Source organism: Coenobita brevimanus, chromosome 14, assembly GCF_032717465.1.
Source record: "Coenobita brevimanus isolate Jiangsu-jjx chromosome 14, ASM3271746v2, whole genome shotgun sequence".
NCBI lineage: Eukaryota > Metazoa > Arthropoda > Malacostraca > Decapoda > Coenobitidae > Coenobita > Coenobita brevimanus.
Genome location: NC_136967.1, coordinates 10,450,064 through 10,474,215, shown reverse-complemented (window position 1 = coordinate 10,474,215; position 24,152 = coordinate 10,450,064).

Sequence of the window (24,152 nt, the reverse complement as noted above, 5' to 3'; positions counted from 1 at the left end):
CCCAAAACTACACATTCAAATCGCACCAAAATTGGCACAAAAATCGCAAAAAATTCGCTGATGTGAAAAAACTTTGTCCCATCACAATTGAAAAACGTTTACTATATTTAATGAGTGATCACATTTTGACCAAAAAACACCTCGATCTCTTGTCGGTTCCCTTACCTCACTGACTTCCAAACCTCTCTTCCTCACACATTCATCAGCCATATCTCTCCACGTTCTCCTCGGCCTACCTTGCCTCCTTCCTCCTTCAAATTTGCTCAGGTATACCTTTTTCATCGCTCAAGTGTTAACCATTCTCTCCACATGACCATACCATGTCAGTACACCCTCTTCGATTCTGGTGTCCACCACTTCCTCACTCCACATCATTCATGAATCACATTATTTCGTATCCTATCCACCCTCTGTACTCCACATACATTCCTCAGCAGTCCCATCTCCTCTGCTGGTTTCGTTTTCATTTTCGTTTTTAAAGGCTCCAACATGCTTGCATGCGTCGGCCTTGGTCACCTAATGGCGCCCTCCATGCTGCACGATCCATTGCAGCCTCCCTGTTCAGTCCCTTAACCCTGAGGTCACACTTAATGACCTCGTCCCATGTCTTTCTCGGTCTACCCCTCATAACCCCACCCCTAATATTAACACTTCTCACCTTCCTCACCCAATTATCATCCCCCATCCTTTCCACATGTCCAAACCATCTCAATCTACCTCTCCTTATCACAACACCAATACACTCCAGTCCCATCCTACCTCTCAACTCTTCCATCGCGAACCCAACCCCCCCAGACCTTGGACGCAGGGACGCACTACACATCCACCTAATCATTGTCATTTCTGTACGTCTGAGCCAGCGAATATCCTCCTCCTTCACTGCCCAGGTCTCACTACCATACAGCATTACACTCCTAACACATGCTGCATACAAAGACCCCTTAGCACGTAGGGAGAGTCCTCTCAATGTCAGGAGAGGCATGAGCTCCCTGAACTTCTTCCAACCACTTCTCACCCTAGCCACAGAGCTAGCTCTAGCCCCACCTCTAGCACACAACATGTCTCCCAAATAACAAAACTTTTCCATACACTCAAGAGATTCACCAGCAAGTTCAATTCTTTCACGTCTGACAATCTCCACCTGCTCTCCCTGACACGCCATACTCATAAAATCAGCATTATCTCGCAGTCTACCTCTGATACTACTACATCTCTTATGCATCCATTTATCACAAACACTGCACAAGATGGAATTACTTCCCACACCCTTGTGGCAAACTGCACATGGCCACTCTCCCTCGTCTTTGACAGTACCGCCACCAACCATAGATATCATCACTTTTATTTTATCTGCATTTACTCTTAAACCCTTGTGCCCCATACCATCTCTCCACTTCCTAAACCTTTCCTCCGCCTCCCTTTTTTTCTCTGCAATCAACACCAAATCATCAGCATATAACAACTCCCACGGGAGTCCGTTTCTAAAGTCACGTGAAAGGGCTTCAAGTACCATGATGAACAACATGGGACTCAAAACGGACCCCTGATGCACACCAACATTCACCGAAAACTCATCACTCAAATCCATTCACTCTTACCTAGGTGTGAGTGCCCACATACATAGCCTTAACCGCCCTAACCAGCCACTCCTCCAAGCCAAGCTTTCTCAATGCCCACTTCACCACCTCTCTAGGGACTCTGTTACTCTTGGCTTTTCATTTTCATGCCACACCATAGTCTCGCATCCATATGTTAAAGTTGGCACTAACACTGCTTCATGTGAACCTCGTGTAGCTGGAACACTCAAGCCTGTGTTTCTTATCAAGGCCTTCATTGCACCAGCTACTTTTCTTCCTTGTGTCACTCAACTTTCAACTTCTTTTGCACATTTTCCTCTCTTTTCTGTCACTGTACCCAGTTATTTGAATTCTCACCAATTCCAGTCTCTCTCCATTCACTGTAACATCGCTCTGGGAGTCATCTTCTCTCTCAGTAACCATCATTTAACTTTTTTCTACATTTACTCTCAAGGCACGACGCTCACAGACATCAGCAAAACTATGCACTAGCCTACCAAGTTCTTGTCTAGTATTTGCAAGCAGTACTTCATCATCAGCATACAACAAATTTGAGATATTCTATCCATCACCATTCATTACCAATGCCATCCCTCTCTCCATTACTCGTGTTTTTACTTCTCTCATCACCCTATCCGTATATATATATATATATATATATATATATATATATATATATATATTGAACAACCATGGGGACATCACACAACCTTGTCGCACGCCCACACCGATCATGAACCATTCACTTAGATGCCCATTAACCCTTACACATGCTTCACTACCATCATAAAAACTCTTGACGGCACCTAGCAGCTTGCCATCTACACCGTGCATGTGCAAAACTTTCCACAATCCTTCTCTGTCCACTTTGTCATATGCTTTTTCCAAATCCATGAATGCCGTAAGTGCCTTATGGTCCTTCTCACAAACCTTCTCTGCTATCTGTCTCACTTCAAATATTTGATACACACATCCTCTGCCACTCCTAAAGCCATCCTGTTCATCACTCACTAGGACTTCTGATATCTCTCTTGCTTTTTCTGTAATAATTTTTCCATATACCTTCCCTACCACACTTATGCCACGATAATTCTTGCACTCACTTCGCCCACCTTTATTTTTTTACAGGGGTACAATCACAGCCTTTTTCCACTCTGCTGGCACAGTATCACTCATCCATGCCTTCTTACATATCTCCACACATATATATATATTGCCAGACGCCTCAATCCTGTACAGGGTGGCCAAAAACAAATCGCCTCCACGTCGCCCTGTTCCCTGCCATTTCACTGCCTTGCTCCCAACTCACACCCCACTCTCTCATATACCTCCCCACCCCATCCCTCCATCTCATCCTCGGCCTCCCCCTCCCTCTCCCCCCCTCCACCTCACTCACATACACTCCTTGTCAGTCTCTCACCCTCCATCCTCTCCACATGGCCAAACCACCTCAGTGTGTTCCTCTTAATGCTTCCTGTCACATACATATCCACAACACAATGCTCCTTTATATTCTCATTTGTCAGCCTGTCTCTCCATGTGACTCCACAGGCTCCTCTTAAATAACTCATTTCCACTGCTCTCACTCTTGGCTTGCGTCCTTCCAAAAACGTCCAAGCTTCACTTCCATACGTTAGAGTTGGTATCACAATACTGTCATGTAGTAACTTTTTCACTTCCGTGCTCACTTCCCTGTTCCTTATCACTGCTTTTAAGGAACCAGCAACCTTTCTTCCTTGTTGTACCCTTTCAAGCACTTCACCTTCCAAACTTCCATCTTTACTCATCACACTACCCAAGTACTTAAAGGTACTCACATTTTCCAATTCCTCACCATCCAACCTCGCTGTACATTCACTTTCTTCACCTCTCTCAAAGACCATCACTTTTTTCTTCCCTACATTCACCTTTAGATTCCGTTTCTTACACACACTTCCAAACTCATCCACCAAGCCTTGCAACTCCCCTTTGTCATCATTCAACAACACAGTATCATCTGCAAACAACAGTACAAGGAGTTTCCAAACACTACCCTCTCTCACCAGGACCACTCCAACATCTACTACCCTACCTTGTACTTCTTTTATTACCCCATCCATGTACAGATTGAACAGCCATGGAGACATGACACATCCCTGTTTCAACCCAACCTTCAAAAAGAAAAATTCACTCAGTTCACCATCCACACGCACTGCAGCCTCAGCACCGTCATACATACTCTTCACAGCATTCAACAACTTCCCATCTACTCCATATATTCTTAATACTTTCCACAATCCTTGTCTATCCACCCTGTCATATGCTTTCTGCAAATCCATGAAAGCCACATACAACTTTTTTCCCTACTCTAGAAACTTTTCCACTAAAGATCTAAGAATGAATATCTGATCTACACAACCTCTTCCCTTCCTAAAGCCTCGCTGTTCTTCTCCAACTAATTCCTCTGTTGTTTCCCTGACTCTGTCAATAAGTATCCTACCATACACTTTTCCTATTACACTAAGAAGACAAATGCCCCTATGATTACCACACACTTCTTTTTCTCCTTTTCCTTTGTCTATCTATCTATCTATAGCCCGACGCCCTAATCCCGCAAAGGGTGGCCGCAGACAAAACACCTCCAAGTCACTCTGTCACCCACCATTTGACTCCCCTCCCCCCAACTCACCCCCCCCTCCCTCATATACCTCTCAACTCCATCCCTCCACCTCATCCTCGGTCTACCCCTCCCTCTCCCTCCCTCCACCTCACCTACATACACCCTCTTAGTCAGTCTTTCATTCTCCATTCTCTCCACATGTCCAAACCACCTCAGTGTATTTCTCCTAATCTTTTCAACCACATCCACATCTACCCCACAACGTTCCTTCACTTCTTCATTCGTCAACCTGTCCCTCCACGTCACTCCACATGCTCCTCTCAAGTAACTCATTTCCACTGCTCTCACTCTTGACTTGTTCCCTTCTTGCAAGGTCCACGCCTCGCTTCCATACGTCAGGGTAGGGATCACAATACCATCATGCAGTGCCTTCTTAACTTCCATACTCACCTCCCTATTTCTCATCGCTGCTTTCAGTGTACCAACAACCTTTCTTCCCTGCTGTACCCTTTCACGTACTTAATCCCCCAAAGTTCCATCCTTACTCATCACACTACCCAAGTATTTGAATGCACTCACATTCTCCATATCCTCACCATCCAACCTCACTGCACACTCTGTGACTTCATTCCTCTCAAACACCATAACTTTACTTTTGTTTACATTAACTTTCAGCTTCCTCCTCCTACACACTGTCCCAAATTCATTCACCAAACCTTGCAACTCCCATTCATCTTCACTCAACAATACTGTATCATCAGCAAACAGCAACACCGGAAGCTTCCAAATCTCACCTTCATTCATTAGGGCCACCCCCACATCCACTGCCCTACCTTGCACTTCCTTTACAACCCCATCCATATATATATTAAACAGCCATGGAGACATCACACACCCCTGTTTCAGTCCCACATTGAGATCAAAGAACTCACTCAGCTCACCATCCACTCGCACCGTAACCCTAGCTCCCTCGTACATACTCTTCACAGCACTCAACAATTTCCCCTCCACTCCATATATTCTTAATACCTTCCACATACCTTGCCTATCTATTCTGTCATAAGCTTTCTCCAAGTCCATGAAGGCAGTATACACTTTCCTTCCTTTCTCTAGATACTTCTCCACTAAACATCTGAGAACAAATATCTGATCTACACACCCTTTTCCCTTCCTAAATCCCCCTTGTTCTTCTCCAACTAGCTCCTCTGTCATATGCCTAACCCTATCAATGAGTATTCTACCATATATTTTACCAGTCACACTAAGAAGGCAAATACCCCTATGGTTACCACATACTTCTCTCTCCCCTTTTCCTTTGTACAGAGGAACAATTATACCTGATTTCCAGTCCTCTGGAACCCTTCCCTCTTCCCAAGCCAATCTACACAACTTCCAGATCCACTCCACAACAATCTCACCCCCATACCTAAGCATTTCACCACACACTCCATCAATTCCTGGGGCCTTTCCCAGCTTAATCTTCTTCATCGCTTCCACTACTTCCGACCTACTGATCTCTTCCTCCCTCCTCTCATCTCTTCTTCTCCCAGCCATTCCCCAACCACTTATACTCACACTGCTCTCACTCTCTACATTCAACAAATCCTCAAAGTGCTCCTTCCATCTCCTCAATTTCTCTCTCTTCTCCACCAACAATCTATTATTCCTATCTTTCACTCCCCTACTATTTCCCTTTTCACACTGCCTTACTTTCTTTACCTCATTCCAAAACAATTTCTTACTCTCCCTCCATTTCACACTCAGATTCCTCCCAAACTCTTCATCCACTTTCTTCTTACTCTCCTTCACCAGTCTCTTAACCTCCCTTCTCCTGCTCACATATACCTCTCTCTTCTCTCTCTCATCTTCTCCCCTACCTCTACTCGCCAACTATTCACCATATGCCTTCTTCTTTTGTTCCACAGCTCGTTTCACCTCATCATTCCACCATGCTGTCCCTTGCACACCCTTGCATCTCCTCCTGACTCCACAAACCGCGTCACACGCTGCGCTTATCTCTTCCGTGAATATCTTACATACGTCTTCCACCCCTTCCATCTGCTCTAGCTCATACCTTCCCAATCTTTCTTCCACTATGCTCTTATACTCTGTCCTTTTCTCACTATCTTGCAATTTCTCCACTCTCCTCACAGGAGCTGCTTCCTCCTGTCTTCCCCTTCGTCTCCTCAACCACTTTCTTTGCAGCTCTACCTTGGCCATCACTAAGTGATGGTCCGAGACTCCATTCCCCCACCCTCTCCACACCCTTGCATCCAACACTTGTCTTCTCATTCGCTCATCCACACACACGTAGTCTATCATTGCCTTTCGTTCAACAAGTTCACCATCCATCCTCCTCATTACTCTCCATGTATACCGGTGGATCATCTTATGACGAAAGTAGGTGTTGGCTATTGCCAACCCCTTACCAGCACAGATGTCCACCAAAGCACTACCATTCCCATCTACTTCAGCTGGCACACCCCACTGACCAACCACTCCATCCACTCGTACATTCCCAACTTTGCCATTCATGTCTCCAATCAACAGCACTCTGTCGCTCCTCTCAAACTTGTCCATACATGCTTCTACTCTCGCCCAAAACTCATCTTTCACTCTTGCCACCCGATCCTCGGTTGGAGCATACACACATACAATCGCCCATGCTTGTATACCTACTTTCATCCTCACCCATACAATCCTTGCACCCACTGTTCCATACTCTCTTATATTCTCCTTCCACTTCTTGCTTATCATCAGACATACTCCCTCTCTTGCCCTGTCATTCTCACTGACTCCCGCACATATACCTACACCGTATTCCCATTCTCTCATCCTTTCACCTTTCCATTTAGTTTCAGTCAATCCACATATATCCACTTTTGCATCCTCAAGCACCTGGACAATCTCTCTCTCTTTCACTTCATCATTCACTCCTCTCACATTCCACGTTCCTACCCTCAGAATGTCCTTTGTCCGTTCCTTAGTCGTCAACGTATGGTCCGTCCGGGTCCGAGGCGCTTTATTTGCTTTTTTAGTTAGTTCTTTTTATGGGGTGGGGCACTAACCCACCACCAACCCTTTTAGTCGCCTCGTACGACAAGCAGGGATACTGGGGGAGTATTCTTGAAACCCCCCTACCCCCAGGGGGTAGTCAGGTATACTGTAATTATTCCCTTTGTACAAGGGAATAATTACAGTATACCTGACTTCCAATCCTCTGAGACTCTACCTTCCTCCCAGTCCAATCTGCACATCTTCCATATCCATTCTACTATTATCTCTCCCCCATGCTTCAGCATTTCACCACACACCCCATCAATTCCTGGGGCGTTCCCCAATTTGACTTTCTTTATTGCTTCCACAACTTCTGTCCTACTGATTTCTTCCTGTCTTCTCACCTCCCTCCTTCTCCCAGCCATTTCCCTGCCACTTATACTCGCATTACTTCCATCCTCTCTGTTCAAAAATTCCTTAAAGTGTCCTCTCCATCTGCTCACTTTTTCTCCCTTCTCCACTAGTAATCCACCATTTTTATCTTTCACCCCCCCTGCTAATGTCACTGCTACCCTGTCTTACTTTCTTCACCTCTTTCCAGAACATTTTCTTACAGTCCCTCCACTTTACACTCAAATTCCTTCCAAATTCCTCATCCACTCTCTTCTTACTCTCTCTTACTAATCTTTTCACCTCTCTCTTCCTTTGTACATATAACTCTCACTTCTTCCTCTCAACTTCTTCCACACCCCTATTTCTCATCCATTCATTGTATAATTACTTCTTTTGTGCCACAGCCTGTCTCGCCTCTTCATTCCACCACTCTGTTCCTTGCACCCCGCTCCGTCTTCTCTTCATCCCACACACCACATCACATGTTGCACATATTTCTTCTGTGAATATCCTGCACACACCTTCCACGTCCCTTATCTGCTCCAATTCATGTTTACCCAATCGTTCCTCCAATTCTCTCTTATATTCTGCCTTTTACTCATCCTCTTGTAACCTTTCCACTCTCCATGCAACTACTCCTTCTTCCCGTCCTTCCCTTCTTTTTCTCCATCTTACTTGGATCTTGATTCTGGCCACCACCAGGTAGTGGTCAGAAAGTCCACTCCCCAAACCTCTATAAGCTCTTGCATCCATTACACATCTTCGCATCCTTTCATCCACACACACATAATCAGTCATTGCCTTCCTTTCATTCAGTTCACCACACCCACCCTTTTCATCACTCGCCATGTATACCTGTGGATCATTTTGTGCCTGAAGAGGGTATTGGCTATCACCAACCCCCTCCCGGTACAAATGTCCACTAACTCACTGCCATTCTCATCTATCTCAGCAGGCACACCCCACTCACCAACTATTCCATCCACCTTCACATTCCCTAGTTTACCATTCATATCACCGATCAAAAACACTCTCTCATTCCTTCCAAACTTTTCCATGCACACTTCCACATTTGTCCAGAACTCTTCTTTCACTCTGCCTGCACGATCTTGCGTTGGTGCATACACACACACACTCGCCCACATTTGTATTCCAACTTTCAATCTTACCCACACAATCCTTGACCCAACTGATCCATACTCTATGTTCATCTTCCATCTTTTATTCACAACCGTAAATATATATATATATATATACACATACATACATATATATATATATGTGTGTGTGTATATATATATATATATATATATATATATATATATATATATATATATATACCGTATATAATCCATCCATCCATCATCCAATCCTACGTTCCTACGTTGCCCCATGAGGAGCGTAGGAGGGTGGGGTTAGGCAAGTTGGTCTTGACATTTAAGATGAGAGTGACCAGCCTCGCTCATCCCTGAGTGGTATTATGTGAGCAATTACCCCAACCACCCCTTGGATATAAACTTTCACCGGCTTAATCTGATTCGAGCGCCGTAATTACCCACTAAACCGCCAGGCGCCAAAATTTGGTTATATGGTTACCACCCAGCGTAGTAAATGGTTTCTTGGTGTTCAGGAAACCAGTAGGCTTGTCACTCAGTGTAGAGTCACCCACAGGCAGAAGGAAGAGGAAAGAATGAAGGGAAGAAAGACAGAAGAAGAAGCATAAAGTCACCTGTAAGCAGAAGGAAGAGGAAAGAATGAAGGAAACAAAGATAGAAGGGGATGGAAGGAAAGAAGGATGGAGGAGAGGAAAGGGCAGACACCCGACAGCAGAACTACATCGAGTGAGTGGATTGTGAGTGCCCCCACCTACCACCAATATATATATATCCATGGAGGGTGAAAGACTGACAAAGAGAGTGTATGTGAGTGAGGTGGAGGGGGGAAGAGGGAGGGGGGGCCGAGGATGAGATGGAGGGATGGGGTGGAGAGGTAAATGAGAGAGGGGGATGTGAGTTGGGAGCAGGGCAGTGAAATGACGGGGGACAGGGCGACTTGGAGGCGATTTGTTTGTGGCCACCCCAAACGGGATTGAGGCGTCTGGCTATAGATAGATATATATATATATATCTATTGCCAGACGCCTCAATCCTGTTTGGGGTGGCCACAAACAAATCGCCTCCTCTGTCCCCCGCCATTTCACTGCCCTGCTCCCAACTCACACCCCCCTCTCTCATCTATCTATCTATCTATCTATCTATCTATATCTATCTATCTATCTATCTATATATATATATATATACAGTATACAGTAATCCCTCCAATATCCGATGTAATAGAGCCAAAGGCATGTCCGGATAGTGATCCTGTCCGGATATTGGGCCCCAGCCTCCTTGACTTGTACTTATGGACCCTAACTCAGAAAAACACCTATACATCTCCCTCTGGACATGCATTGCACTTATTTAAGACCCAAATCACACCAATAAGGGACATAAAAGACTGAAATAAATGCAAAAGAAACATAAAATGAGGTTTTAGAGGTGAGTTTATATAATATTAAACCTTCTGGGTACTTACAAGTCCCTGGCTCCTGGACTGGTTTGAACCACCAGTTTGCAGTCCACAGTTAATCCTCTGCACTCTAAATTCTAATTTCTTAACACTGCACAACACCGTAAATTCCCATGAGTTCTAGTGGCGAGGTATTGCAGTTTATTCACTGTTTATTCACAAAAAACAAGCACCTGTGGCTTGCACTGCTATAAGCATCTGCTCTCAATTGGAGTTTGGCTGTGACTGTTGATGATGGCGGGATAAAAGAGTTGCCAGATCGCAATGGCCACATTACCAATCTCCTCATCTTTCATTACCAAATTTAATTTTTCATTACCAAATTCGTAAAGCTAGCATTTATTCTTCACTAATTATATATACAAGTGGAAATACATGTAATCACTCTCCTTATAATTAACACCATGTTGATTATTTTCACTCTATGTAGGGTAACAGATTAATCAGAGAGAGCAAACAATCCACCATCTCCATCCTGTTTATCCTCATACATGTGAAAAATCCATTTGGTAATGCATTATTCTGATTCATTGCCAAACGAATTTTTCATTACCAAATTGGCCCACACTTGGTAATGAAAAATACCAAATGGCAACCCTGACAGGGGAGGGGGGAGGGGGAGGAAGGAAGGGGTGAAGGGACCATGGTGTAACAGCTGTTCGGTGCCACACGGCAATTTCAAATTACGGGAGGGAAAAAAAGTCAGATTTTTTTTTAATTTTTTATGGTTTTTGGACCATTTTGGGAATATTGGATCCCAGGATGATTATGTCCAGTTAGTGGGGATGTTCGGATATTGGGCGTTCAGATATTAGAGGGATTACTTATATCTATATATCAATCAATCATTTCCTGTGGCACCCTCGGGGATGCATATATCTATATATATATCTATATATGTATACACAGACAGACATACATACATACATACACAGTATATACTGTATACATGAGGCTATACAGGCCAGTAGTGGCTATGCTCCACAGTTTAAATATATATATATATATATATATATATATATATATGTATGTATACACATATACATACATACATACACAGTATATATACATGAGGCTATACAGGGCAGCAGTGGCTATGCTCCACAGTTTAAAAATACACAGTGCAAAGTTTAAGCTTTTTTTTTTTTTTTTTTTTTTTTTTAATAGATTGCAGAATGATGCCTAAATAAATGTTTTAACTTTCATATTAACAAAGAAAATGACATAAGCTACAGCCATGGATTATTTTGTATATATTAATGTCATTAATCATTTACTATCCATAAGGTTAGCTATACTCTCTCATGAAAGTGAATTATTTGAACATTCAGGAGATCATTATCATCATCATAGTTTCATTTGCTTACATACAATTGGAGATTCATATCACTGATGCATCAAAGAAAAATTGATGCTGTAGTTTTTAATGAGTTCATATTAGCTCCTTGCACAGGTCACAACTGAATAACAGGAAGGAAGAACGCCGATTGGCCCTGAAAATTTTTATGCTTTCCCTGATTGGCATAGAAACAATGGGTAACCTAAAGGATATATGACCTGTATTCCCATTGGGACACTCCTCCCTCTGGGACTGTGTTAGACCTTAACCACATGTGGCTTGACACATGCTGCCTTTCCCCTCATAAAAGTCACATAGGTGACAACATAACTTTTGGGGGAATGGAATTTTTGCCCTGTTTTATCAGACCTAGAAACAGTTGTGTGACATTTGGCTGAACTGTGTAGCAGTACCAAAATCAGGTTTCAGCCTGTGGTGGTAATTAGCTGCATCTGACTTGCATTGCCCCATATACAGCATTTTGAAGAGTTTGTTTAGATGTTAAATGATCATATCTATACAGTACAGTATTTACCTTTTTTGCAACACAGCAAAATGCTTTGGAATGCATATGTAAATTTATTTGAAGCAAACCTGAAAACCATTTCATGTTTCATAAACTAATGCCAGAGTGACTTGTTCCTCACCAGCATCTTTGAAATGTCAGGTTTTCACAAAGACATTGGTAGAAATAGCAGCCAGTCCCATTTTATGCCCTTTGAGATGTACAGGTCTGAGACTAAACTATTTTAACCCAGTACAGTGAAAAATGAATGTCCAGTCTGTACCCCATGATGGCATCACATGATCAAAGAACCTTCAGTCACTCTTTGGAGATCAAACCTAGGCAAGGCCATCACTCCAACTGGGGCATTAAGATCACTACACTATCATGTTAATCAGTGCAAGACATTGTAAATAAAGTGTCATTAGTAGTAGTAGGTATAGATCCAAGCTCATCTAAAATGTGAATCAAGTACACTGCAGGCTAAAGTTACCTTTCTCCAGCAGTCCAGTGTCTTTCATTCAGGAGATAGGGTGAAAGTTAAGGGTCATTTGTATAACTAGTTAATAGAGATGACCTACTACAGTCTTGCCTGGTACTCAGTGGGGATATGCAAGTGAAACTTATCGCATAACGATTTATCATATTCCAAAGTCAGTATAACATGGGTTCAGTGGGGATATGTTAGGGCTCAGGGACAGCTTAACCTTTAACAAAATATTTTTTAAAAAGTGCTAACCCTCAGTGTCCTTATAGTACCATTCTTTCCACTAGGGGTAGCATCCTTGCCAGACATGATTTTCAAGTCGTGTGTTTCAGTATTTCACACCAAAAAATTTTAACACTCCACTTAATATAATGCACCGCACTATTCACTGCACATTGTCACTGTTACTTGGCGAAAGCAGTGGTGTTTCAGTGGCCTTGCATGCATGAAACGGAACCAAAGGGAGACAATCATGGTGAATGTAAATTGGGCAGCCATCTTGGCTCAAATGTCTGGTTGTCAGCAAGGATGGGAGGCACCATGTACACATGGGCTTGTCATACATGGCCACCACAATATTCGTATAAATGAATTTTGCCACCGTTATCACGAAATTAGCCACTGCATAACTTTTCCCAGTAGTTCATCACTCTGTCAATTTATGACATACATTGAGTCTTGACTGTATATTGTTGGCACCTCATGAAGGTGTCCTTCTCTGACACCAGTGTCATAAGGTATGGTGAATACAGTATAGTGATATGGGGTACTGTACAGTATATCATGGTATGTTAAATATAGAGGCGTAAGGAATGGTGAATATCATGGCACAAAGTATAATGAATACAGTGGCATTGCATACAGTGAACAGAGTGGCAAAAGGTTTAGTGAATAACATGCCTTTATGCCACTTACCCCATTTCTCAAGCTTATTGTAAATGGAATGTAGCTGAAATACGCAGTAATATTGGAATTGTCTCAGTTGTGAGAGGGTTACAAGTGCTAATGAGGTGAAGCTGATGCAGTGTTAGTACACTGCTTGGATGGCAGAAAATACCTTCAATGTTTGACACCATGCAGTGGCACTGATATATCCAGGTGGCAATGTTACTTGGTTAAATAAACATCCCTGCACTCCCTCCCTGTCTTTCAAAAAGAGGATGGTGGATTGCAGGGGAAGAGCAACTGCAGTTGTTTGTCCATAAACTTCACATTTCAGCAGAACCAGGGACCACAGTTACTACTAAGCTGCTAATGTTTCAGACAGCTTTGCAGATGATGGCAGAAGTAGGTTGTGGCTTAAAGTTACTACTCTGAATATTTTGTTGCAAAATTATAAATACTCTTGGTATATATTTAAAAACATTATTGGAAATTCTTAGAACTGACCTTGTACAGTAGCACTCTGTAATCTTTATGTAATTATTTTTCATCCTACTTGATTCTGATTTATTACTTAAGAGCTCACTTTTCAGTATTATAATGCACAAAGATTATTTATGTATGAATGCACAAAATGCAAAGCAGTATATTTATATGTACAGTATATATAAATGATATATATATAGGCAACATATGTGTAAATGTCCCTAGTGGTTGCAGGTGGCTCTATATATATATATATATATATATATATATATATATATATATGTAAATACACTCAAACCTTGATTTAAGGGACTAAATGGGGAATCAACTTTTCCCCATACTTGAAAATGTCTCTTACTTGAAAATGTCCATTGTTTTACCACATGTAAAGACAATCTTATTATGAAATGCAATGACTGTTTCACTTTTCTTACTTATTTATATGATTATGAATATTATTTTAAGGGTACCGTATAAAGAAACATATTAATGTGTATAACCTAGACATTACGTATCACTTTTGAATGGTCTTGTCTGTTTGTCAGGTAGAATATGGAGTCCTTAAAGCCGAAATCCCTTAAATGGAGGTCCCTTAAATTGAGCTTTGAGTGTGTATATATATATACAGTATATATATATATATATATTGAGGATATTTCATTATACATTTCTTTTGTAACAGATAGTATTGTAACTGTAACAACTAAATTTGTTTTAATATTGCTCTTTGTAATTAAAAGAACCAAGATTGCTGGTAAGGTATTTCATGATGGTTCTTGTTGATTAATCAAAATTAAATGAAAAACTTGTGTGTATTTTTCATGAAGTGAACCTTCCTTCTTTCTCTTTCATGCTGTAAATGCTGTTCTTTGATAACATATTAATTGTATTTTGTACATTATCCAGCATTTGCAGATGTGTGGCAGAGACAGAATTGTAGCCGAGTTTGTTGAAAATGAGAATGTAAGGTCAGTGTTTTTGTCTTATTCCCATGCATCCCAGTCCCAGTATGCTATTGCTTTGATGTATGTTGGTGATCACTTAGCACAAGTAATGTCATTCGGCTTCCCCCCCCCCCCTTCCCTTCCCCCAGTTTCAATCACAACCTAGTCAGTTACTGAATCCTGCAGCAAGAAGTTATAGCCTGCAGGTTAAGTGTATTTTTTAGGTATACCTGTATGCTGTTTTCTCAGTTATTGCTTATGAGAGACAAGTAGTCAGAGTTGGTGTGTCTGTTTTTCCCAAAAATCCACAGTGAGACACAAATGGTCTTGTGGAGATGGAAAAGCCTATTCATTGTATGGTCTATCACTGTCTTCTTACACTGTAGTACAGACCATAGTAGCCCTATTACTCATCCATAAAGCTGTTTAGCCTAGTGTCTTTATTTGATTAGCATTATGTGTGGTGTGACACTTTGATCTGTTAAAAGGAAATAATCATGCTCTGTTGTGGACATGGTCAGTTATTTTATCGTATTTAATGCTGGAAAGCGGTGCAGAAATGTAGAAGTTACAGTGGAAAGAAATGTGAAAGTGTGAAGGATATAAGTGGTAGATTATATACCCATGGGGATGAAGTAAGGACCAAATGGAAAAAATATTTTGAGAGTCTGATGAATGGGAATAGAGAGAGCAGAGTGACTGTTAACATGATTGGCTTGGGGGATGTACAGAGAAGGAATGCAGTGCCAGGAAACGTGATACTCGCAGAGGTGAAGAACACTGTGATGCGGCTGAAAAATGGGAAAGCAGCTGGGGTAGATGAGGTGTATGCAGAGATTAAGTGTAGTGGGGAGAGTGGAATGAAGTGCTTGTTGGAAATATGTAAGAAGGTGTGAATGAGTGACACTGCTAGTCGAGTGGAAAATGGCAGCGATTGTACCCTTGTACAAAAATAGAGGTGGGCAAAGTGATTACAAGAATTATCGTGGCATAAGTCTATTGAGTGTTGTAGGAAAGGCATATGGAAAAATTATTATAAAGTAAGAGAGAGAGATCAGAAGTCCTAGTGAGTGATGAACAGGGTGGCTTTAGGAATGGCATAGGATGTGTGGATCAAATATTTGCAGTGAGACAGAAAGTGGAGAAGGAGTATGAGAAAGACAATAAGATCCTTATGGCATTCATGGATCTGGAAAAAGCATACGACAAAGTAGACAGGGAAGGATTGTGGAAGGTTTTGCACATGTACGTTGTAGATGGTAAGCTGATAGGTGCCATCAAGAGTTTTTATGATGGTAGTGAGGCATGTGTAAGTGTAAATGGGCATCTAAGTAAATGGTTCACAATCAGTGTAGGCGTGCAACAAGGTTGTGTGATGTCTCCATGGTTGTTCAATACACTGAACCCTCGGCTATCATGCCCAATTTGTCCCGTTATGGCTGCGCTATAGCCGAAACCGTGATAGCCGAATTGAGGAACTTGGTAATAATTCTAATGGTGCCATGACCTTAATATTTACCCCTAAGATACCCTATTTGTACCACATATTAACATATAATAGTCTAAAAATGAGCATGTTTTATGATGTGATTACGGTTCTTATAAATACCTCTCACAGTTGATTCATTGATGTTATATTTCTTCCCCACATTTCGCTTGGTCTCACCATTGTCTATAAGTTTCACATTTCCAGTTTATCTGCATAACTTAAGTTCTTCTTCGTCTTTATTTCCCTGCCAGGTGCCGCAGCATTACGTTGGACGATCATAGGGGGACAGGGAAGGGGTACGTTGACCGTAGTCATGTCACAAAAAAGGTTATTGTTCTCGCTATCACTGTTCACGGTCTGAGGGCACGCAATTGAATGGTTTGGTGGGCAGGAGACTCAGTCGGGCAGCCAGTCAGCTCTCAGCTGGCGCTGACATCACAATCAAACACGGAGTGAATAATTTGTTGGCTAGGCGGAGCACCGGAGCCCAGCCTTTTTGAAATTTTCAAACATTTCCGGTGCGCGATAGCGGGCATTTAGTGTGTGATAAAGGAATTTGGGTAGTTTTTTTATATAGGCACGATAGCGAGATACGCTATTGCGGAACCCGTGATAACCGAGGGTTGAGTGTTTATACGTATGGAAGGGGTGATGAGAGAAGTAAAAACACGAGTAACAGAGAGAGGGATGGCGTTGGTAACGACTGGTGATGGATGGAATATCTCAAATTTGATGTATGCTGATGATGCAGTGCTACTTGCAAATACTGGACAAGAGCTTGGTAGACTAGTGCAGAGTTTTAAGATGTCTGTGGGCATCGTGCCTTGATAGTAAATGTAGAAAAGAGTAAAGTGATGGTTATTGAGAGAGAAGGTGACTTCCAGTGCAATGTTACAGTGAATGGAGAGAGACTAGAATTGGTAAGAAAGTTCAAATACCTGGATACTGTGATAGAGAAGAAAGGAAAATGTGCAAAAGAAGTGGAAAGTAGAGTGACATAAGGAAGGAAAGTAGCTGGTGCTATGAAGGCCTTGATAAGAAACAGAGGCTTGAGTGTTGCAGCTGCATGAGACTGACATGAAGGAGTGATTGTGCCACATTTAACGTACAGATGTGAGACCATAGTGTGGCATGAAAATGAAAAGTTAAGAGTAAGAGCAGTGGAAATGGAACTGCTGAGGAATGTATGTTGAGTACATAGAGTGGATAGTATACGGAATAATGTGATAATGTGAAAGATGCAGAGTGAAGAAGTATTTGGACATCAGAATCGAAGAGAGTATACTGAGATTGTTTGGTCATGTTGAGAGAACGGATGACAATAGAGTGGTGAAAAAGGTAGATCTGAGCGAATTTGATAGAGGTAGGAGGCGAGGTAGACCAAGAAGAAGGTGGAGGGATATGATGGATGAGTGTGTGAGGAAGAGAGGTATGGAAGTTGGTGAGGCTAAGGGATTGACAAGAGACCGCGTTGGATGGATGAATTTTGTGCATAGAAGTGCATAACCAGGGATTTGGCACCCCTTTTTAATGTGACAGTGTTCAAATTGGCTTTGTCAGATAAGTACAGTGTATGTGAAGCTACAGAATGTGGTAAAAAAATTTTGGGGGGGCCTGTCTGATGGAGCTAAGATTTCAAGTGCTTGAATGATGAGTGAATGGAAGCGTGGCCCATTAAATTGGACAAACTTTGGCTGTCTGGACATTGCTACCCCTCACCCTGCCCCAGGGTGGGAAAGGATGTCCAGATAATGATGATGATGATAAAGCTGACATATTGATAGGTCATTTCTGTGGATGGACGTCAAATATTAAGTTCCGTACTGTATCATCTGAATCTTTTTAGTTAGTTTAAGGATAGCGGAAGCATGGCCCATTGAACTGGGCAAACTTTGACTGGCTGAACGTTGCTACTCCTCACCCTGCCCTATAGTGGGAAAGGGGGTCCAGATGATGGTGATGATGATGATAATGCTGACATAGTGAGAGGTCATATGTTTCTGCAAATGGACATCAGCTAATGGGTACTGTATTCACTGCATCTTATTAGTTAGTTTCAGAAAATGAGTGTGCACTACTTCGGTCAGTCTGTTTTTATTAATATACCCGTCTATCATTATCATCATCTAATCCTGTGTTGCCCCATGAGGAGCGTAGAAGACTGGGGTTAGGCAAGTTGGTCCTGACACATAATATGAAAGTGACCAGCCTCACTCATTCTTGAGTGGCATTACGTGAGCAGTAAATCCCAACAACCCCTTGGGTATAAACCTGCATAGCCTCAGTCTGATTGGAGTGCCTTAGTTACCCATTAAACCACCAGCTGCCATAATTTGGTTATATGGTTACCACCCAGCACTATAAATGGTTTCCTGGTGTAAAGGAAGCCATTTGGCTTGTCACTCATTGTACAGTCACCCATAGACAGCAAGAAGTGGAAAGAATGAAGGAAAGAAAGATAGAGGAAGAAGGAAGGAAGGAAGGGAAGAAAGGGCAGTCACTGGAGAGCAGCACTACATCGAATGAGTGGATGGTGAGTGGCCCCACCTACCACCATGTTAATATATATCATCAGCCAATCCTACTTTGCCTCATGAGGAGCATAGGAGCCCGCAGCTAGGCAAGTTGGTTTTGACATTTAAGATGAGAGTGACCAGCCTCACTCATCCTTGAGTGGCATTACATGAGCAATAAACCCCAACCAACCCTTGGATATAAACCCTCATCGGCTCAATCCGATTGGAGCACCTTAATTACCCACTAAACCACCAGGCGCCATAATTTTGTTATATGGTTACCACCGAGCGTAGTAAATGGTTTTCTGGTGCATAGAAAACCATTTGGCTTTTCACTCATTGTAGAGTCACCCACAGGCAGAAGGAAGAGGAAGAATGAAGGAAAGAAAGGCAGAAAAGGATGGAAGGAAAGGAGGATGGAGGAGAGGAAAGGGCAGGCACCCGAGAGCAGCACTACATCGTGAGTGGATTTTGAGCACCTCCACTAACATCTCTCCTACTTAAAAAAGTTTGTTGCAAACAAGCATCTGTATCAACTATTACCATTGATCACAGAAGATGCATTACTTAGCGTTACGGTAATATGCAGTATGTCACCTGTAGACCAAACCTAGTATACAAAAGAAAACAGGCTTACAAAGTCCAGGAATAAGAATGATTGGAAGGGGACTATTTTCCAACTCCCTCTGATCAACTTAAGCAACACTGATAGGTCAAATAGTTTTTTATGAGTGCTAAACTGCATTCCATTAAACCTACCATATTTCTTGGTACTTCTCATTCAAACAGGGCATGGAAAACAGACCACTAGCATGCCTGTGCTTGGGTCGTACGTGAATTACACACGGTTACTTAATGTTCGACTCACTTGAATTAATCATCTTATAAGCTGCCACGATACTCTACTCAACACCATTGTGCTTTTCCATTTGCCAGAAACATAAGTGAAGGCGAGTATTCACTGAAATAGGTGTTCAGTATGGACAAGACTGGCCTCTTTTGGAAGAAAATGCCGTCCTAAACATAACTCTCGAGGGAAAAAAACAAATCTATGCCAGCAAAGATCGCCTTACTCCACTTCTCAGTGGCAATGCTGAAGCCGTTGTTCGTCCACCATTGGGAGACAATGTGCGCTCTTTGGAACCATTAAGCAGAGGTTACTAGTCGTGTGGTATTCAAATGCGAAGGCCTGGGTGATTAAGTTTATTTTCATGGACTACACGATAGACTACTGTACTTTTCATCCTTTGTCAAGAAATACACACGAGCAAATAACCTCTCAAACAAGTGCCTCCTAGTTCTCAACAGTGTCCCAGGACATCCGACAATAATGGAGGATGTGTAGCGACAAGATTGCCACCGAACACCACCTCTCCTGCAGCCAGTGGACCTGGGCGTTATAGCAACATTCAAGGCATACTACACAAGGAAATGTAGGCCTATTCAGGACTTGGTGGTGGCGACAGAGGAGGAGAGGCAGATGGTCAAGGAGTTCTGAAAGGGCTACACCATCAAGGTTTGCCCTTGGAAACATCAGACTGTCTTGGGAGGAAGTGAAATCCAATATGAATGGTGTGTAGTGAGCCTCGTGGCCATAGGTGGCACGAGAATTCCAAGGTTTCCCGAAGAAGGAAGTCCCTGTTATTAGCTGATAGCTACCATGGCACAAGTGGCTGGCTTTCACGGGGTGAACGACACTGATGTGGCAGACCCCCTTGAATCGCACACCTAGGAGCTCACAGAGGAGGATATTTTCCTCTTGGATGAGCAACAGAATCAGGAGGCAAGCAAAGAGCTGCTGCCAGCCAAGGAGCATACCACAAAGCGCCTGGGAGACCCTTGCCAGAAACACGGCTGACCTGGCGATGGATCGTAACCCACAGATGGATAGAACTCTGGAGTGCAAGGCTAAGCTGACGGAGGTTGTGAGTGCATACCAGGAGCTTTACAAAAAAGGGCCAAGGCAACTCAGACAACATTCGAGCAGTTCTTCACTCCAATGCTACCGCCACCACCTGATCCACAGCTGTCCACTAAGTCATGAGGAAATGCCACCTTCATGGGAAAAGGGTGTTGTCTTTAAGGAAGATCTTATGCCAGGAGCAGGACCTCATCGTCCTTGGCTGCTGCCACATCTCCATCTGTTCTGTCTCCTCCAACCACACCATCTCAATTCACAGGCACCCAGTCTCCACCCTCTCCGGACCCTGACAAGCTTCTAGAATTTCCCCTGGAGGCAAAGGTTCTTCTAATGCCTTTGGCAAGCAAGACGGAGGGAGGGAGATCTTTAGCCACCCGATAACATCGCCATCACTTTTCTCTCGTGTCATGGCGAGAGAAAGTGTAGCCAGCCCCATTGGTGGTGGAGAGACTTGGGGTGGCTCAGGCAGACAGCGTTCGTACTACTTTACAAGCAAGTTTACTTACAGTATTATTGCTATTTCTTCCTTCTGTGAGCATCCATAACCATAATTATGCATTATTATAGGGCATATGGTAGTATTATAGGTGTGTATGTGTTTGTAATCTTTATTCCGTAAAATTATCTGGTCGGCCACCCTTCAATGTACTGGACCACAGTAGCCTAGCCTAGCCTCAGGCCCCTACACCTTGTAAGAAAGGTAACCTGTGGCTGTCTTATGCAGTGCCCTTCTGTCTACCAACCTACCCACCTGCCTATTAGGCTACATTGACTACACAGTGCCCACCTACCTAAACCCACCCACCGCAGTGCCTACCCACCTACTTATGTACCTACCTATATACCATAATGTCTACCTACCTATCCCCCAGTCTCCCACAGTGCTTACCTTCCTACCCACCAAAATAACTACCTCCCTTCCTCCTACAGTCCTTTCCTACCTACCTACCTGTCTTGTGCAGTGCCCACCTATCTACCCATCATCCCACTGTGCTTACATCTCCCATGGTGCCTACCCATCTATTTCCCACAGTGCCTAGCTACTTACAACAGTGCCTGCTTACCTATCTATCTCCCTATCTTCCCACTGTGCTTACCCACCCACCTGTCACAGTGCCCATAACCTACCTACCTATCTACCAGTGTTATACCTACTTACTTTCCTACCACAGTGTTATACTGTACCTATCTACTTTCCTACCACAGTGTTATACAAACCTACTTTTCTACCACAGTGTTATACCTACCTACCTACGTACACTCAATCCTTGTAAATCGCGTGTTCATAAATCACGGATTCGTAAATCACAGCTAGGTGGCTGTCAGACTGCCGGCAACCTTAAATCACTGTTAAGTCACGAAAATCGCGAATCTAGGCACCCAAGTGGGCCTTTTCCAAGGAGAACCGTAAACCGTGGCATTCAAACAAAATTGCGACCCAACAACCAATCACTGTGTGTCCCTGGTGGCATATGTGCATACTAATGCCGCCATGTTGTTGTTCTTGTCCCGCTAGTCCGCACACTACAGACCGTCGCCGTGGAGTACGAGAGTTACCTGCCTTTTTTGTGCAACTTTCCCCCGCCTCCTACCTGCCATGGCCCCTCCTGATCCCCCAATGAAGCGCTCTAAGCAGTATGGCATCAAGAAGCTGCCACAGTTGTCGTACAGTCAACGTTTGGATCTCATTTGTCGTGTTGAGAGGGGAGAGAAGTTTTCAAAGCTGGTGAAAGAGTTTGGGAAGAACAAGTGCTGAGAGGTTCTAAGTTCTTCCCAACACCATCCCACTTCATTCACTTAAGCAATTTCGTCATAGGATTAAGGTGAGATCCCTTAATACATGCACTGAATATTCCTAAATTTGTATGATTGTGTTTGATGGTGCTTAGACAGGTGTAGGTAGGGTGCTGTGGGGGCGAGTTGGCCAAAGTCCAGACCCAAATTAATTTTTCACATAAGAGTTATTATTCAAAAATCACGGAATTCATAAATCACGGCAGTGGTCCAGACCCAAATTGCCGCGATTTACGAGGATTGACTGTAGTTGCTACGGTGCCTGCTTACGTACCTTCATACCTACCTGTCTGCCCCATTGCCTACCTATCTGCTTGCCTACCTACTTACCTACCTACCTGTGAAAGTTAATACTGTTACAACTCTAGCATTCAATTCATTTAACGTCAGATGATTTTACTGAGCTATCAGTGAGTCATGGGTAACACTTGATATACAAATTGAGCTTAAGCATTAATACTGTACAGCGGAGTGAATTGTATTAATGTAATCATACAAATTGCAAAGGAATTATTGAAGAGACGGGTCAAATAATTCCTTCAAGTTCCAATAATTTTTGCTCCTCGAAGGAAAAATCACTCATTTGAGCACTTCACGAAGGGAAAGAATTTATTAGGAATACCAGTTCGGCTAAGGATTTCCTTCTCATGCCTCTACAAGGGAAGGAAATGTTTAGGAATACGGCTGTGCCATGAACGCGTGCGCATGCGCCTGTGTGTGTGTGTGTAATTCACCGGGTCGGTCAGGATCACCTGATGGTCGTGATCGTCAGCTTTTACCCTCCCGGAAGGGAGCTGAGAGCTCATATAGTCCGATCTAAGGGCAAGGCTGTGACCTTCACACATGCACACACCCGTCCCCTTGCTCAAGGAGGACAGTAACCACCCACTTCGTCAGTGAAACTTTTCGCAACCTGAGCGAGGCGCGAACTCCCGTCCACCAGTTGGCAAGCGAGAACGTTACCACTGCACCAGCAAGCGGTGTGTGTGTGTGTGTGTGTGTGTGTGTGTGTGTGTGTGTGTGTGTGTGTGTGTGTGTGAATATAAAACAAGCTTACCCAGCACTTACTATAATCCATTCAGAACTTGATGGTAGTAGTAGTATAGTAGTAGTAGTACAATGGTGGTAGTTGGTGGGGATAATGGCTGTAATTGATTATGGTGGTTGTAAGGTGATAGTTGGTGGTAGTGGAGGTAATGATGGTGGGGTAATGGTGGTAGTTGGTGGCGGTGGTGATAGTGGTGGTAGTTCATGGTGATGATGGTAATGGTGGTAGTTGGTTATGGTGGTGGTAATGGTGGTAGTTGGTGGTGATTGTTGTAACTGGTGGTGGTGATGGTGGTAGTTTGTGGTGGTTTTGGTGGTAATGGTGGTAGTTCGTGGAGGTGGTGGCAATAGTCGTAGTTGATATAGTGGAAATGGTCGTAGTTGGTGGTGGTGGTGGCAATGGTGGTACTTGGTGGTAGTGGAAATGGTCGTCGTTGGTGGTGGTGGTGGCAATGGTGGTAGTGGAAATGGTCGTCGTTGGTGGTGGTGGTAATGGTGGTAGTTGTGGTGGTTGTGGTAACTGATGGTGGTGACGGTGGTAGGTTGTAGTGGTTGTGGAGGTAATGGTGGTAGTTGGTAGTGGTGGTGGCAATGGTGGTGGTTGT